This window comes from Bos indicus x Bos taurus, chromosome 26 (genome assembly GCF_003369695.1).
Source record: "Bos indicus x Bos taurus breed Angus x Brahman F1 hybrid chromosome 26, Bos_hybrid_MaternalHap_v2.0, whole genome shotgun sequence".
NCBI classification, from domain to species: Eukaryota; Metazoa; Chordata; class Mammalia; order Artiodactyla; family Bovidae; genus Bos; species Bos indicus x Bos taurus.
The window spans coordinates 1,290,371-1,307,698 of record NC_040101.1 but is presented as its reverse complement, the minus strand read 5'-3'; positions in this window follow the sequence as shown (position 1 = coordinate 1,307,698).

Here is a 17,328-nt window from a genome sequence, read left to right as displayed (position 1 = left end):
AAACCGCCACCCTCCCAACAGGCACTCCCTCGTGCTCCTTCCCCCCTCCATTTTTCTGTCCAACTCCATCTGACCTACTACATGATTTGCTATATTCCTGTTATTCTCTGTATCCCTGAACCAAGATGCATCCGCCTGCAACGCAGGAGACCCCAGTTCAATTTCTGCATCAGAAAGATCTGCTGGAGAAGGGATAGGTACCCACTCCAGTATTCTTGGGCTTCCCTGATGGCTCAGCTGGTAGAGAATCTGCCCACAATGCGGGAGACCTGGGTTTGATCCCTGGGTTGGGAAGATCCCCTGGAGAAGAGAAAGGCTACCCACTCCAGTATTCTGGCCTGGAGAATTCCATGGGGTCACAAAGAGTCCGACACGACTGAGGGACTCAAACCAAGACGTGCGCTCCCTGAGGGCAGGCATTTGCTCTGCTTACCCTCCGGCCTTCTGGGCCGTGAGCAGTGTGGCGCACAGCCTGAGCTAATCAAAAAGTACTATTTGTGGACAAATGTTCCTGATGTAGGAAGACCATCTTCTGGTGGTGCCACACGGTCAACGCCAGCTTTACATCACTGAAAGTTACGACTTCGAACACAGAAACCCCACAAATGAATAATCTCTGCGCAGGCCACAGAAAACACGCCCACGAATGAAGGAAGGCTGGGCCACGCTGCACTGCAACACCACTTCCCCAAGATCGGACACTGACGGGGGCGCGGAGGCTGAAGGAACCCAGGCAGACCAGGCTGCCGTCAAAGGTGGACACCGACCCCCGGGCGCCGGAGCCGAGGGCGCGTGGAGTGACCCGCGGTAGGGCCAGAGTCAGCGGGCCGGCAAGATGCCCTCAGGTGAGGGATGCCCCAGGTGGGCCAGGCGGACCCGGGGCCGTCTCGCGGCCTCCAAAGCTGCCCAGAGGGGCGGGGGGCCAGCAGCAGCCCCGCGGCGGACCTTCCGGGCAGCGCCAGGCCTCGGGTCCCACGGCAGCACGCCAGCTCCGGCGCCCGCGCGGCTACCCTGAGTCCTCCCCTCAGGGGGCGGGGCGCGGCGCGGAGCCCGCAGGCGCAGTCGGAGCGCCCGCGGCCCTGGCGGCGGTGAGCCCCGCCCCGCGCAGGCGAGCCTCCCGGCGGACCCGCCCCGCCCGGGGGCCTGAGGAGGCGGGGCAATGACGTCATCGCGCTGGGCGCCACTTTGGAAAGGGTTAGGGTTAGGGGCGGCGGGGCTGAGGTGCTGAAGCGGCGGCAGCGCGGCGGCCACGGTTGGGGGTCCCGCTGCGCGGGGACGGGAGCGCCTGAGAGCCGCGGGCGGGGACCGTGCGCTGACGCGCCCAGTGTTTCCGCGGGAGCCGGAGCCGGCGGTGGTGCCGTGGACAGGACGTGGCGGAAGGTGGGGGCGCGCACCTGGCGCCCCCTGCGCCCGGCGTGTGGCCCGCCGGGGGACGCGGCCCCGGGGTTACCTGAGGGCCCAAGGTCAGGTGGCTGCAGGGCTGCCGCCTGCGCTGGACCGCTCGCTCCGGGTTTCCTGGCCGTCCCTCCTCCTCCAGCGATGCGGTGTAAAGTTCCCACTGCAGGTGGCCCTGCTGGACCTTATGGGATTACTTGAAGCCGGGTGGTCTTTCTTTCCTTAGTCCCGACGCAGGGCGCTTCCCACCGCCTTGTGTGTCGTCTCAGACTCTCCCCTGGTGCGCAGGGTGCGCGGTTTAACTGGAGTAGTGTCGTGACTGTGTTGTGTGCAATCACGCTACTCAACCTAGGGAACCTTCAGTTCAGTTCAGTCGGTCAGTCGTGTCCGACTCTTTGGGACCCCATGGGCCAGGCCTCCCCGTCCATCACCAACTCCTGGAGCTTGCTCAGACTCATGTCCATCCAGTCGGTGATGCCATCCAACCACCTCATCCTCTATCCTTCCCTTCTCCTCCCGCCTTCAATCTTTCCCAGGGTCTTTTCAGATGAATCATTTCTTCTCATCAGGTGGCCAAAGTATTGGAGCTTCAGCTTCAGCATCAATCCTTCCAACGAATATTCAGGACTGATATTCTTTAGGATGAACTGGTTGCGGTCCAAGGGAGTCTTCTCCGACACCACAGTTCAAAAGCATCAATTCTTCAGCGCTCAGCTTTCTTTATAGTCCAGCCTTTAAGCTTCTCTTTAAAAAGTGTTTGTCTTTCCGTGAAGTATACCTTCTTTGTCCCCAAGAAACTAACAGCCTCTGTTCAGGTGTCGGGTCCCTTTCCTCCACCTCGCCCCCTCCCGTGACCTTTGGCTGCATCCTTCTTCACTCTGCGCCTCTCCCTGGTAGAATGACTTCTGGACACCCTTGGCCTGGGAGCAAAACAGTGCCCAGATTACTAAGCAGGTAAAACCGTGCTTGGGACATTTGTGCAGATGTATATGATTTGAGATCGAATTGTTTCTTTGTATTCAGTTAACACATTTTTCATTTGCAGTCTCAAATGATTAACTTCAGTTCAGTTGCTCAGTCGTGCCGGACTCTTTGCGACCCCCATGAATCGCAGCACGCCAGGCCTCCCTGTCCATCACCAACTCCCGGAATTCACCCAAACTCATGTCCATCAAGTCAGTGATGCCATCCAGCCATTTCATCCTCTGTTGTCTCCTTCTCCTCCCGCCCCCAATCCCTCCCAGCATCAGAGTCTTTTCCAATGAGTCACCTCTTCGAATGAGGTGGCCAAAGTATTATAGTTTCATCTTTATCATCAGTTCTTCCAATGAACACCCAGGACTGATCTCCTTTAGAATAGACTGGTTGGATCTCCTCTCAGTCCAAGGGGCTCTCAAGAGTCTTTTCCAACACCACAGTTCAAAAGCATCAGTGCTTCAGCACTCAGCTTTCTTCACAGTCCAACTCTCACATCCATACATGACCACTGGAAAAACCATAGCCTTGACTAGATGGACCTTTGTTGGCAAAGTAATGTCTCTGCTTTTGAATATGCCATCTAGGTTGGTCATAACTTTTCTTCCAAGGAGTAAGCGTCTTTTAATTTCATGGCTGCAGTCACCATCTGCAGTGATTTTGAAGCCCAAAAAAATAAAGTCTGACACTGTTTCCACTGTTTCCCCATCTATTTCCCATGAAGTGATGGGACCAGATGCCATGATCTTCGTTTTCTGAATGTTGAGCTTTAAGCCAACTTTTTCATTCTCCACTTTCACTTTCATCAAGAAGCTTTTTAGTTCCTCTTCACTTTCTGCCACAAGGGTGGTGTCATCTGCATATCTGAGGTTATTGATTTTCTCCCAGAAGTCTTGATTCCAGCTTGTGCTTCTTCCAGCCCAGCATTTCTCATGATGTACTCTGCATATAAGTTAAATAAGCAGGGTGACAATATACAGCCTTGACGTACTCCTTTTCCTATTTGGATAACTTCAGCTTACTGAAAATTGCTTTTGGGAGTAAAGCAAAACCCGTTTATTTATGGCTAGAGAGGTGGGAGGGCTTACTGTCTGTCTTAACTTCTGGTTTCTTCCCTTTTTATAAGAAGGTTTAGTTGATAACCTGAGTGAATTAAAATTTAAGTCTAACTAAAACAGTCTATTTTAAATGTTGAAGTTATACTTTGAAAATGGTATTTTTACTTTTAAAAATCTTGACAAAAATATTTTGTTCTCTGAACTAAACTCAGACTTTTTTCCCTATTTTAAATCCCTACTTTAAAATTTTGAATATATCTAAAAGTTTGATATTTTGAGTTATCTATTTTCTTAGATCACTTTGTGGTATTTTTTGGTTGTTGTATGTATTCAAAGCTTTCTGTTTTACTCCACATAATCCTTCGGTTTTAGTGATCCTTCAGGGTTAACATTGATAACATTCATCATTTTATCAAATAGGTGTGACACTGTTTAAATTGTATCATTATCTTGAAAGTCCATGAGAAAGGAAGAAAAAGTAACATGTAGTGATTGTTAAGCAACCAGAATTAAGAAGCCAAGTTGATCCTGAAGCTGGTTGTGCCCAGACTCAACCTTGGTGAAGAAATGTTGATTCTTGTTGTTCAGAGCATGCTCGGCTTCTCTGTCCCTCACCATCTCCCAGAGTCTGCCCAAGTTCATGTCCAGTGAATAGGTGATGCCATCCAACCATCTCATCCTCTATTGCCCTCTTCTCCTCTGCCTTCCGTCTTTCCCAGCATCAGGGTCTTTTCCAGTGAGTCAGCTGTTTGCTTCAGGTGGCCAAAGTGTTGAAGCTTCTGCTTCAGCCCTTCCAAAGAGTTTTCGAGTTGATTTCCTTTAAGATTGACTGGTTTGATCTCCTTGCTGTCCAAGGGACTCTCAAGAGAGTTCTCCAGCACTAGAGTTCAAAAGCATCAATTCTTCGGTGCTTTGCCTTCTTATTGTCCAGCTGTCATATCCATACATGACTAATGGAAAGACCATAGCGTTGACTATACGGACCTTTGTTGGCAAAGTGGTAGCTTTGCTTTTTAACACACCGTCTAGATTTGTCATAGCTTTCCTGCCAAGAAGCAGTCATCTTCTGATTTTCATGGCTATAGTCACCATCTGCGGTGATTTTAGAGCCCAAGAGGAAAGCTGTCACTGCTTCCACCTTTTCCCCTTCTATTTGCCACGAAGTGATGGGACCAGATGCCATGATCTTTGTTTTTTTTAATATTGAGTTTTAAATTGGCTTTGTCACTGTCTTCCTTCACTCTCATCAAGAGGCTCTTTAGTTCCTCTTCGCTTTCTGCCATTAGAGTGGTATTGTCCAAATATCTGAGGTTGTTGATATTTGTCCTGGCAATCTTGATTCCAGCTTGTAACTCATCCAGTCTGGCATTTTGCGTGATGTGCTCTGTGTGTAAGTTGAACAGGGTGACAGTAAGCAGCCTTGTTTCTCCTTCCTCCGTCCTGAACCAGTCAGTTCTTCCAAATGGGGTTCGAACTGGCGTCTCGACCCTCATACAGGTTTCTCAGAAGACAGGTAAGATGGTCTGATATTCCCATCTCTTTAAGAGTTTTCCCACAGTTTGTTATGATCCACACAGTCAAAGGCTGTAGCGAGTCAATGAAGCAAGACTCAACCTTGGTGCAGAAATGTTGAGGAGAGATGATTAATGGCAGATTCGTAGTTTAAGGGAAGTTATTGTCCACTGATCCTTGGACTTCTGGACTAGAGGTGCAGTGAGTTCATTTGTTCAGATTTGTGGCTGGTGAGTGTTTTGTTCCTTGAGGTTTTGTTCTACTCCAAGCTCTACTTTGAAGAGTCCTCTGGTAGCCTTAGAGTCCGGAGGTCATTCTGCTCTGTGCTGCACTGGGGGTGAGAAGGGGAGGCTGAGGTGGACCGCTCCTGAGCTGAGCACGGACAGTGCTGAGTGAGCATGAAGGCGCGGGGCGGTGTGGGCGCCCCTGACATCTGAAGGCTGCAGGTTCAGGCACAGTGGAGAGAGGCTTTTGATTTCCTTTCTGTTTTTAAAACTGTTAATTTGGGGGGAGTCCTGAAGAAAGTATTATAGTGTGTAAGATTTGATGGTGGCTTTTTTTTTTTTTTTTTCAAATAACAGGGTATTGGTTTGTGGGTCAGGTCAGCCGTCGTGCTCCCCTCAGGCAGGGATAGAGGTGGACTCAAGAGGAGCTAGTCATCATCTGCTACTGGTGCCGGAATGCGTGAGTGACAGTCGCTGGAGGCCTGCCGTCTCCTTCCCCTACAGCAAGCTGGCCCTGGTGGTAGGCCAGCCTGAGGGTGGAGCAGCGGAGCAAGTGCACAGTAACAAAGCCGGGGAAGCTTCCAGAAGGAAGTGAGGAACGCTGTCAGCTCCTGCTCCGGGGCCCTAGACAGCGACTGCTCTCGGGAAGTTGTTTGGAACCGCAGCAGATTCTTCACAGGGTGTTTGCTCGCCCCTCCCAGCACCCTCCCTTCCCTTGGGCCGCCCTCACCCATGCAAGTCTTCTGCAGGCGTCCCGTGTTCCAGTTCTTCGCTTGTCCGTCTCCAGTGGTGAGCGCTCTACTTAAAGCTGGAGGGCCAGGTGCCCCCTCCCCCACCCCACCACCTTATAGAGCCGAGTCCCCAAGCTTTTTTGGCAGCAAAGGCCGGTTTTGTGGAAAAAAGTGTTTCTGCACACCAGGGGTGGGGGTGGGGTCAGGGTGATCCAAGCGTGTTACATATATTGTGCACTTCATTTCTAACCTGATGCCGCCACTGGTCTGACAGGAGGTACCGGTCCACAACCCAGAGGGTGGGGACCCCTGTTGTAGAAGACTCAACCCGGAGGTAAAGATGGCTAACAGTTGTTGAGTCTCTTATGTTCCAGAGCTTGCTTCAAGTGCCTTGTGTCCGTTCATTCAGTCTTCACACAACCCTGGGGAGGAAGGGCTCTTGTTCTTCCCGGCTTTAGACACGGAAGCCAAGGCACAGGGGCAGGTCACTTGGTCGGCAGGGTGGCCAGGCCAGGGTTTACAGCTAGCTGGCTTGCTCCAGAGCCCATGCCTGCTGGCCTGAGTCAGTGGCCGTCTGTGGCCAGCACTGGTGAAGCCCCCACTGTGGGATGTGGCTGCCCAGCTTTGCGATCGCCCTGTCCTTCGAAAGCTCGGGAGAGATCTTCTCACCAAGAACTGCAGAAAGTGACCTCTGAAAGAAAATGAAAACGCGATTTTTTAAAGGAGGTGCCTATCAAAATGATGTGAGATGAGTGACAAGGCTTTCAGAGACGCCATTCTCAAAGTCCTGGAAGAGCACACAGACACGTCAGGCGACTGCCAAGACAGCCTCTCACAGGGCCACGGCTGCCCTCCTGCAGGGGCGCTCTGGGTCTGTGCTTCTGTACGTTCACTGCTTTTCCTGATTTCCTGGAGGAAGAGTGGGAAAGAGTTAGAGGAGGGGCTTGTCATGAACTGGTTCAATTCAGTATAATTGCTCAGTCGTGTCCAACTCTTTGTGACCCCATGGACTGCAGCATGCCAGGCCTCCCTGTCCATCACCAGCTCCCGGCGTTCGCCCAAACCCATGTCCATTGAGTCGGTGATACTATCCAACCATCTCATCCTCTGTCATCCCCTTCTCCTCCCACCTTCAATCTTTGCCAGAATCAGGGTCTTTTCAAATGAGTCAGCTCTTCACACCAGGTGGCCAAAGTATTGGAGTTTCAGCTTCAGCATCAGTCCTTCCAATGAACACCCAGGACTGATCTCCTTTAGGATAGACTGATTGGATCTCCTTGCAGTCCAAGGGACTCTCAAGAGTCTTCTCCAACACCACAGTTCAAAAGCATCATTGCTTCGGCGCTCAGCTTTCTTCATCATCCAACTCTTACATCCATACATGACCACTGGAAAAACCATAGCCTTGACTAGATGGACCTTTGTTGGCAAAGTAATGTCTCTGCTTCTTAGTATGCTGTCTAGGTTGGTAATAGCTTTTCTTCTAAGGAGCAAGCGTCTTTTAATTGCATGGCTGCAATCACCATCTGCAGTGATTTTAGAGCCCCCAAAAATAAAGTCTGTCACTGTTTCCCCATCTATTTCCCATGAAGTGATGGGAAATCATGATCTTCGTTTTCTGAATGTTGAGCTTTAAGCCAACTTTTTCACTCTCCTCTTTCACTTTCATCAAGAGGCTTTTTAGTTCCTCTTCACTTTCTGCCATAAGGGTGGTGTCATCTGCACATCTGAGGTTATTGATATTTCTCCCAGCAATCTTGATTCCAGCTTGTGCTTCTTCCAGCCCAGCGTGTCTCATGATGTACTCTGCATAGAAGTTAAATAAGCAGGGTGACAATATAGAGCCTTGACGTACTCCTTTTCCTATTTGGAACCAGTCTGTTGTTCCATGTCCAGTTCTAACTGTTGCTTCCTGACCTGCATATAGGTTTCTCAAGAGGCAGGTCAGGTGGTCTGGTATTCCCATCTCTTTCAGAATTTTCCACAGTTTAGTGTGATCCACACAGTCAAAGGCTTTGGCATAGTCAATAAAGCAGAAATAGATGTTTTTTCTGGAACTCTCTTGCTTTTTCCATGATCCAGTGGATGTTGGCAATTTGATCTCTGGTTCCTCTGCCTTTCCTAAAACCAGCTTGAACATCTGGAAGTTAACAGTTCATGTATTGCTGAAGCCTGGCTTGGAGAATTTTGAACATTACTTTAATAGCATGTGAGATGAGTGCAATTGTGCCGTAGTTTGAGCATTCTTTGGCATTGCCTTTATTTGGGATTGGAATGAAAACTGACCTTTTCCAATCCTGTGGCCACTGCTGAGTTGTCCAAATGTGCTGGCATATTGAGTGCAACACTTTCACAGCATCATCTTTCAGGATTTGAAATAGCTCAACTGGAATTCCATCACCTCCACTAGCTTTGCTTGTAGTAATGCTTTCTAAGGCCCACTTGACTTCACATTCCAGGATGTCTGGCTCTAGGTGAGTGATCACACCATGGTGTGATAATCATATCTTGGTCGTGAAGATCTTTTTTGTACAGTTCTTCTGTGTATTCTTGCCACCTCTTCTTAATATCTTCTGCTTCTATTAGGTCCATACCATTTCTATCCTTTATTGAGCCCATCTTTGCATGAAATGTTCCCTTGGTATCTCTAATTTTCTTGAAAAGATCCATTCTGTTGTTTTCCTCTATTTCTTTGCATTGATCACTGAGGAAGACTTTCTTATCTCTCCTTGCTATTCTTTGGAACCTGCATTCAGATGCTTATGTCTTTCCTTTTCTCCTTTGCTTTTCACCTCTCTTCTTTTCACAGCTATTTGTAAGGCCTCCCCAGAGAGCCATTTTGCTTTTTTGCATTTCTTTTCCATGGGGATGGTCTTGATCCCTGTCTCCTGTACAATGTCACGAACCTCCGTCCATAGTTCATCAGGCACTCTATCTATGAACTGTTGCCCAAATTTAAATAGGTTTTTGTATAATCAATTTCTTAATCCATAATCTAATCTATTCCTTTTAATTAGGCATTAATCTTTTTCTAAGGAAATAGCGCTTAACAAAATTAAAGGTTCATCTGCTAAACTCAAGCTTGAGTCTAGGAAGTTGTATAAATCATATGGGGTGTCTGGGTAATCTGGGATGGCCAGCCTTCCTAAATGGGTTTGCATAGATATTATGAAAGAAAGAAACATTTAGATTGGGAAGGATAACAAAAATTAAGAGCACTGGGCATCAATAGCAGGAATGTTCAGTATGTTTCACTGACTGTTAGATACATGTGACTTCACAGTCGTTAAAATGAGAGGAGATGGGTGAAATACCATATTTGTGAATGCAGAAGTTTTCAGTCAAGGTCATTATTTCTGGAGTATTGAGTTGTTTCCTGTGAAAAGAAAACAGAGATGCAGTGTTTATCATTGATCTTTTTTTTTTTTTTAAGTCACAGTGGGACACCTTATCTGATTATTTGAATCATTTTCAGTCTGGTGTCTACCTTCCATTTTATAATTCCCATTTACTTAATATTTATACCTGCGTCACTAAGTCACTAAAAAGGGCCTTCAGGAAAGCATCTTGTGGGGAAGGCCATCAAACAAGAAAACAATCTGGTAACATTCTTGCAGTTTCATTTAGGAGATTCTGCCTTTAGGAAATCAGAGATAGACGGTTTCCTTAAGACTGATGCGTTCGCTGCGCCTGCTGAGCACAGCTCCGTTGTCTGTCTGCAGTCAGGCTGTGCGGTCAGGAAGCTGGACTGACCCTAGTTACATAATCAGGTGCGGGTTTCCAGGATTCGTGGTGGGGACAGATCATATCCCTTGACTTTTGAAATCTGTTGTTTTGATGGGAAGTTCTGGGTTCAGTTTGTGTCTGCTATTTATCAAGTTTGAAGGCCCTTTCTAAACCTCAGCTTGCCTATCTGGAAATCACATAATAAGGTTTTTGTTGAGATAAAGCAGTGCAGTGCTTTTGAACCTGTGAGGTGCTGTTGGAGTGTTCGGTGCAGCTGCTCATTAATTCTCATGCACTTTAAGGTGTTTGGGTTTGCTTGTACCTGTTTTTAAATGTGAAAGTAGCAGTTTCTTATTTTTTCCTGACCTCCCCTTCCACTCACCCAGGTCCCTTCCATGGGGCCTGACCTCTTGGTTTTTCTGTTATTATTTAATGATCTTTCCCATCCCTTGCTCTTGGCTCCTGTTTCTTTCCCAGGGTAGAATACCTGTTTCCCTTGCCATCCTATCTGAAAGAGCCTGTCTACAGAGCCCATCCTATCTGCAGAGCCTTCTGTAAGCTGAAGTGGTATGAAGGGAAGAGGCAGTTGCTTAAGACACATGTTGCTGGCGGAGGCACAGAGGGGCCGAGGTAGAGGCCAGACATCAGACACAGTCCAGAGCTCTGCTGGCCTGACGCTGAGGTGCTGGGTGTAGTTCCTGGAGACAGAGCATGCCGGGGCCCCCACTGCTCAGGGTGCACTGCAAAACAGTCGCTGAAGGCTTTTTTTTTTTTTTTTTTCCTAAAGTGAAAATCTTTGGATATCTTTCAGTTAGCTAGGACAGGTTATTGATGCAGGTCTTTTGTTAAAGTGAAATGACATACAGCAAGCTTTCAAAAAGTGGGGACTTTCTCGGGAATTCCCTGGTGGCCTAGTGATTGACATTCTAGACTTTCACTGCTGGGGGTCAGCTTCAATCCCTGGTCAGGGAACTAAGATCCTGCAAGCCAAGGGAGGTGGCCAAAAAAAAAAAAAATGGATTTCTGTACTGCTTTAGCTTCATGTCCTCCTTCCACACCTACTTACCCATCTAAATCCATCCCAGACTGGATCCATCTGATCTCAGTGAATCACTGCCCAGCCACTCTTCACACCCAGTATTCTGTCTCAGAGCCTGACCTTCCTGTCACTTAGCAGGTCATGGTGTTTAGCACTGGCTGCATCCTGCTTGTTCTCCAGTCTTATCTTACAGGTTAGGCTTGCTCTTCAACTTGGTGTTAATCGAGATACAGACTTTGGTACGAATCCCTTTCAACTTTCTGACTAGCTTTGTGCTACCCTGACAGGTAACTTGCCATCTGTTCCTCACATGTAACACGGGGTGCAGCTTCCTGTGACCCTTACAGGCTTGTTAGATTCCAGAGGATGCAGGGAAGGCTTCGGCAAACTGGCTCACAGGAACTGATAACTGTGAAGATGTTGGTGTTTTTAAAAACATTCTTTATACAATGTTTAAAGGCTACTTTCCATTTACAGTCATTGCAGAACGTTCTCTGCCTCCCCATGCTGTACAGTACCCCTTGAGGCTGTCTTATACCGAGTAGCTTGTGCCTCTCACTTCCCCCCAGATCCCCCCGTAACCTCTAGTTTGTTCTGTTAGTCTCCTTCATCTTGTTATATTTAGTTTGTTGTAGTTTTTCGATTCCACATATAAATGATAACGTTCAGTGACTGTCTGACTTACTTCACCAAGCACAGTCCCCTCCAAGGCCGTCTGTGTCACTGCAGATGGCAAACCTCATTCTTCGTGGCTAAGTCATCACCACTGTATGTATGCGCCACGACTCTGTCCGTGCATCTATGAACGAACGCTTAGGCTGATTCCATATCTTCCCTATTGTAGTGACGCTACCGTGAGTACTGGGGCGCGTGTATCTTTCCACATTAATGTCTTTGTTCTTTGCAGGTATGTGCCCAGTGGCGGGACTGCTGGGCCGTGTGGTGAGTCCACTTGTTTTCTGAGACTCCTCCATGCTGTTTTCCACAGTGGCTGCCCCAGTTTACATTCCTGCCCAACAGCGCGTGGGGGCTCCCTTTTCTCCACACCCTGGACACTTGTTGTGTTCTCTTTGATGACAGGAAAATGTTGGTTTTTCTTTTCTTTTTTTTTCTTTTTTTTTTTTTGAGACCCTCTTGCATAGAAGAATAACTTACTGTGGTGGTGATTTAGTCACTAAGTCGTGTCTGACTCTTAAACCCCATGGACTGTAGCCCGCCAGGCTCCTCTGTCCATGGGATTCTCCAGGCAAGAAAACTGGAGTGGGTGGCCATTTCCTTCTCCATAACTTACTCTGTTACTTAATAACTTACTTCAGGAAGCTGGCCTGGGAGAATGAAGGGTGTTATGGGGACTGACTTCCAACTTGGTTCAGCTGCACAGCTCGCAGCGGAGTCCTGAAGGGCTGCTCGTGTTGGGATGGAGAGATCCGATGTCCACCTTGGAGCCTCTGTTTAGACAGCAACTGGCCAGCAAATGGGCCCTCGCCCCACAGTGAGGGCAGGGTGTGCTGAGGGAAGGCGCCTGTGTGCCTGGTACACAGACTTGGGTGGGGAGTGAAAGGGAGCCTGGGTGTCGGGAGAAGGAGAGCGTCCAGGGTGAGGACTTGGAGTGGAAATCGGAGAGGGTGAAGTGGGTGCATTCTGGGCAGCAGGACCTGGAGTGTTTGGCAGGAGGGGAGGGCCCGAGGCGGGAGGGGGCGCCTGGAGCTCCGTGCTGAGGCCTTCTCAGGTGCTGAGGAGAGGCTGATGGCGGGAGGGGGCGCCTGGAGCTCCGCGCTGAGGCCTTCTCAGGTGCTGAGGAGAGGCTGATGGCGGGAGGGGGCGCCTGGAGCTCCGCGCTGAGGCCTTCTCAGGTGCTGAGGAGAGGCTGATGGCGGGAGGGGGCGCCTGGAGCTCCGCGCTGAGGCCTTCTCAGGTGCTGAGGAGACTAAGGAGAGGCGCAACATCAGCTTCTCGGAAGGTCACTCTGCCTTTGGAGAATGGGTGGTGATGGGGTGAGTGTGGAGACCGAAATGCTTAGGGCTGTGTTACTGCAGCAGCAAGGCTGGGAATGCGGGCTTACTCTAACTCAGAGGTTTCTAGTTCTTTTTAAAGTGCCCAAGAGTAAGTCTTCCAGACTTTGCAGGCCGGTCTTCTTTGTCTCATCTGCTCAGTTCAGCTATGCCTCTAGCAGGAAAGCAGCCTCAGGCCCCAGGAGCATGAGGACCCTGGGCCAGGACCACTGCTTCCAGACCACAAGGGCGGGGCTGTGCGCCAGGACTGGTATCTACCGACCAGCAAGGGCCAGGTTTTGATTTCAGATGGTGGTTGCCTGCCCTATGCGAAGCCAGTGCTTCTCAAAGCCTTTTGGTTCCAAAACCTCTTGGTTTTATATTCTTAGTAATTTTTGAAGGCCATGAGGGTTATGTCTGTCAATATTTACTGTGCTGGAAATTAGGACAACTGAAAGGATTTACTATTTCATTGTAATAATCTATTACATCTTAACATATTTTAGTGAAAAACAGCTTTCTCAAAACAAAGATAGAGAACAGTGCTTTTGTGTTACATGATGCAAGCGTTTTAAATGTGGGGCTTAATAGGATGCAGCTAGATTTCCAGATCTGCTTCTGCATTCAATTTGTTAACAGTTGTTTTATTGAAATACATGAAGATCTGGCCTCACACTTAAATGTCATTAGAAAAGGGAGGGATGATTTAATGGCCTTTTCACGTGAGTATGGGTAATCCACTGTTTGTTTACTTGTTTTATATTTTGACCGTGCTTCTTACCATACGGGATCTTAGTTCCCCCACCAGGGATTGAACGTATGCCCCCTGCAACGGAAGTGGGGCGTCCTAACCGCCATACCACTAAGGAAGTCCCTAATACTCCACCTTAGTGCCAGCACTACAGCAGAACTGGGCACGTGGTGGCTTCTGTAAGTTATACTCTGGATGTGTTGGTATTCATTCACATCTTCTAAATGTTGATATATTTCATTGTACAAGATCGAGAAAACGAATACTGATCTCATCAGCAAAGTCTTAAAAGTGGGTATTTGTCAAAGTAGTAGTAGTCAAAACACATTTTCAAGAGTTCAGATGCTCTCGAAAGCTTGGATTTTATAATCGGCAGTGCACCCTGTCCAGTTTCTGTGTACAGAGTAGCTCACTTTGTTCGTTTTTAAGAAAATTTGCTCCAGAGTCAAAGTGTGAATAAGTGCCGTTGGTCCGTTGCTGTCTCAGACGAGTGGCGCCCTGAACAGTGACTGCAGCACCGTGGCCGCGCCTGGACTCCCCCTCGGGCCCATCGCAGCACCCTGGACGCAGCAGACATGCCGTGCGCGTGTCGCACATCGAACCACAGAGACCCTGAAAAGCCCCACACTCAGGAACTGGGAAGGTAGGAACACGAAGACCCTGAAAAGCCTCACACTCAGGCACTGGGAAGGTAGGAACACGAAGACCCTGAAAAGCCTCACACTCAGGCACTGGGATTGTAGGACCACAGAGACCCTGAAAAGCCCCACACTCAGGCACTGGGATGGTAGGACCACGGAGACCCTGAAAAGCCCCACACTCAGGCACTGGGATGGTAGGATCACGGAGACCCTGAAAAGCCCCACACTCAGGCACTGGGATGGTAGGAACACGAAGACCCTGAAAAGCCTCACACTCAGGAACTGGGATGGTAGGACCACAGAGACCCAGAAAAGCCAAACACTTAGACACTGAGATGGTAGGACTACAAGAACCTGAAAAGCCCCACATTCAGGCACTGGGATGGTAGGACCACAGAGACCCTGAAAAGCCCCACACTCAGGCACTGGGATGGTAGGAACACAAAGACCCTGAAAAGCCCCACACTCAGGCACTGGGAAGGTAGGAACACGAAGACCCTGAAAAGCCTCACACTCAGGAACTGGGAAGGTAGGAACACGAAGACCCTGAAAAGCCTCACACTTAGGAACTGGGATGGTAGGACCACAAAGACCCTGAAAAGCCCCACACTCAGGCACTGGGATGGTAGGACCACAGAGACCCTGAAAAGCCCCACACTCAGGCACTGGGATGGTAGGACCACAGAGACCCTGAAAAGCCCCACACTCAGGCACTGGGATGGTAGGACCACAGAGACCCTGAAAAGCCCCACACTCAGGCACTGGGATGGTAGGAACACAGAGACCCTGAAAAGCCCCACACTCAGGCACTGGGATGGTAGGACCACAGAGACCCTGAAAAGCCCCACACTCAGGCACTGGGATGGTAGGACCACAGAGACCCTCAAAAGCCTCACACTCAAGCACTGGCATGGTAGGACCACAGAAACCCTGAGAAAACCCACACTCAGGCACTGGGATTGTAGGACCACGAAGACCCTGAAAAGCCTCACACTCAAGCACTGGGATGGTAGGACCATGAAGACCTGAGAAGCTCACACTCAGGCACTGGGATTGAGAAAATCAACTCGTCTGCCTGGTCATCAAGGATGTTCCTGAGTAAAACTGGCTTTTCCTTCTCTCCCTGCCGTGGGCGAGGCGAGCAGCCGTGCTGCTGACGGTGCTGGACGCCAGCTGCGGCCGCTGCTGCTTCTCGTCCTTCATGCGCTGACAACACAGTGACGATGGTAGATGCGGCGTTCACATTATTGTGAAAATCGTTTTGACCTCGTAGACCTCAGAGAGGTTCAAGGGTACCCCCAGGGGTCCACAGACCGCACTTTGAGAACGACTGCTTTACAGCTAGCCTCCAGCAATAGGAATAACAGAACAGGGCGGGTTTCAAGATTATCTGTTGCCTCTCATCTTTCCTGGAATTTATTGGTTTTGTCTCAGAATACGGAAGCAGAGCGTTCATCATTTACAGTAACTCAAATGATGCAGGCATAAAAAAAGTGATACCAAGCGTCCCAGTCATCGCTGCCCAGAGGTGACCACCCTGAGCAGGGTGTGTGCATTTCTAGACCGTTTCCTGTTCGTGTACCTCTGTGTACTCTTGTTTCAGGGCCTGGTTTGTGTGTGAGCAGCAGTCTCCAAGCCCCTCGCACAGGCTGCGTCCTGCTCTCGGCGGTGTTTTGCTGCTGCCCGTCTGCGTCCCCAGTGTGTGATGTGAGACGTGCAGTGACCCAGACTTGCTTCTGAGCTCTGCGTGCCCTCTGCCCACTCGGCCCTGCACACGGCCCCTGGAGATGCGAGGGCTCCTGCTGCTGTGGGTACAGATGCCCACTGTGGATCTCAGAAGGTGTGGTCGCTGGCCCGGGGACACACAGCTGGTGGTGCCGAGGCCAGGGTTTCAGCCCAGCTGTTCTGGGACCAGAACCCAGCTGCTGCTGTTGTTGTTCAGCCACTCAGTCGTGTCCGACTCTTTGTGACCCCCCTGGACTGCAGCACACCAGGCTCCTCCATCCTTCACAGTCTCCTGGAGTTTGCTCAATCGTGTCCATTAATGCTATCCAGCCATCTCCTCCTCTGCCACCCTCTTCTCCTCCTGCCCTCAATCTTTGCCAGCATCCGGGTCCTTTCCGGTGAGTCAGCTCTTAGCATCAGGTGGCCAAAATATTGGAGCTTCAGCATCAGTCCTTCCAGTGAATATTCAGGACTGATTTCCTGTAGGATTGACTGGTTTGATCTTCTTGCTGTCCAAGGTCCTCTCAAGATTCTTCTCCAACACCACAGTTCAAAAGCATCAATTCTCCAGTGCTCAGCCTTCTTTATGGTACAACTCTCACATCTATACATGACTACTGGAAAAGCCATAGCTTTGACTATACAGATGTTTGTTGGCAAAGTGATGTCTCTGCTTTTTAATACACTGGCTAGGTTTGTCATAGCTTTCCTTCCAAGACGCAAGCATCTTCTAATTTCATGGATTTTTACGGTTAAAAATGGTTTAAAAAGCTGTGCCTTCTTGCATAACTCAATTGGACCCTTTCTGATGGTTGCACAGTATTCAGTTGGATGAATTACTGATTTATTTAACAAGCCCTCTATAAGTAGGTTCCAGATTTTGCTCTTACAGAAGATGCTGTATTAAAGAGACAGTCCCTCCATCTGCCCTGCAGGCATGTCTGTGGCTGAAGACTCCGGACACTCAGGCCTTGGGCGTCACCTCTCCAAGTGGCCCAGGTTGTCCTCCAGAGACGCTCTCATCTAAACCTTCACTGCGCATGCTGAGAACCTACGTCTTGTTCATTGTTGCCATTTTAATGTCAATTTTAATGCTGTAATTTGCATTTCCTTACAGTTACACAATTGAGATCTATTTCCATTTCTTCCATGAATTGTCAGATTGTATCTCTTGTCCATTTTTCTGCTGAATTTTTTAAAAATCATTTTAAACAGCTTTTTATGCATTATAAATATTAATCTCTGAATATTTTTATTTGATTTTTAATTTTTCAACTATATCTGCTGTATATAGGTCTCGTAAAAATGGATTTTTTTGTTGCTGCTGTTGGGAATTAAGAAAAAGCTGAGATGCTTGTTTGGGTCAGTTAATGCTACAGAAGAGGGACAATGTGTGGAACAAGAAGAGAGACTCACAGTAGCAGGAGGTCAGAGGCAACTGTGAAAACGGGAGAGCCTGGGATATTCAGAGAACTTGGTGAGGATGTTACTTAGGCAGGCTGGAAACAGACTTCAGCCCATTTTGTCTAGCTCTCCAGATGGAAAGCTACAACTGAGAGG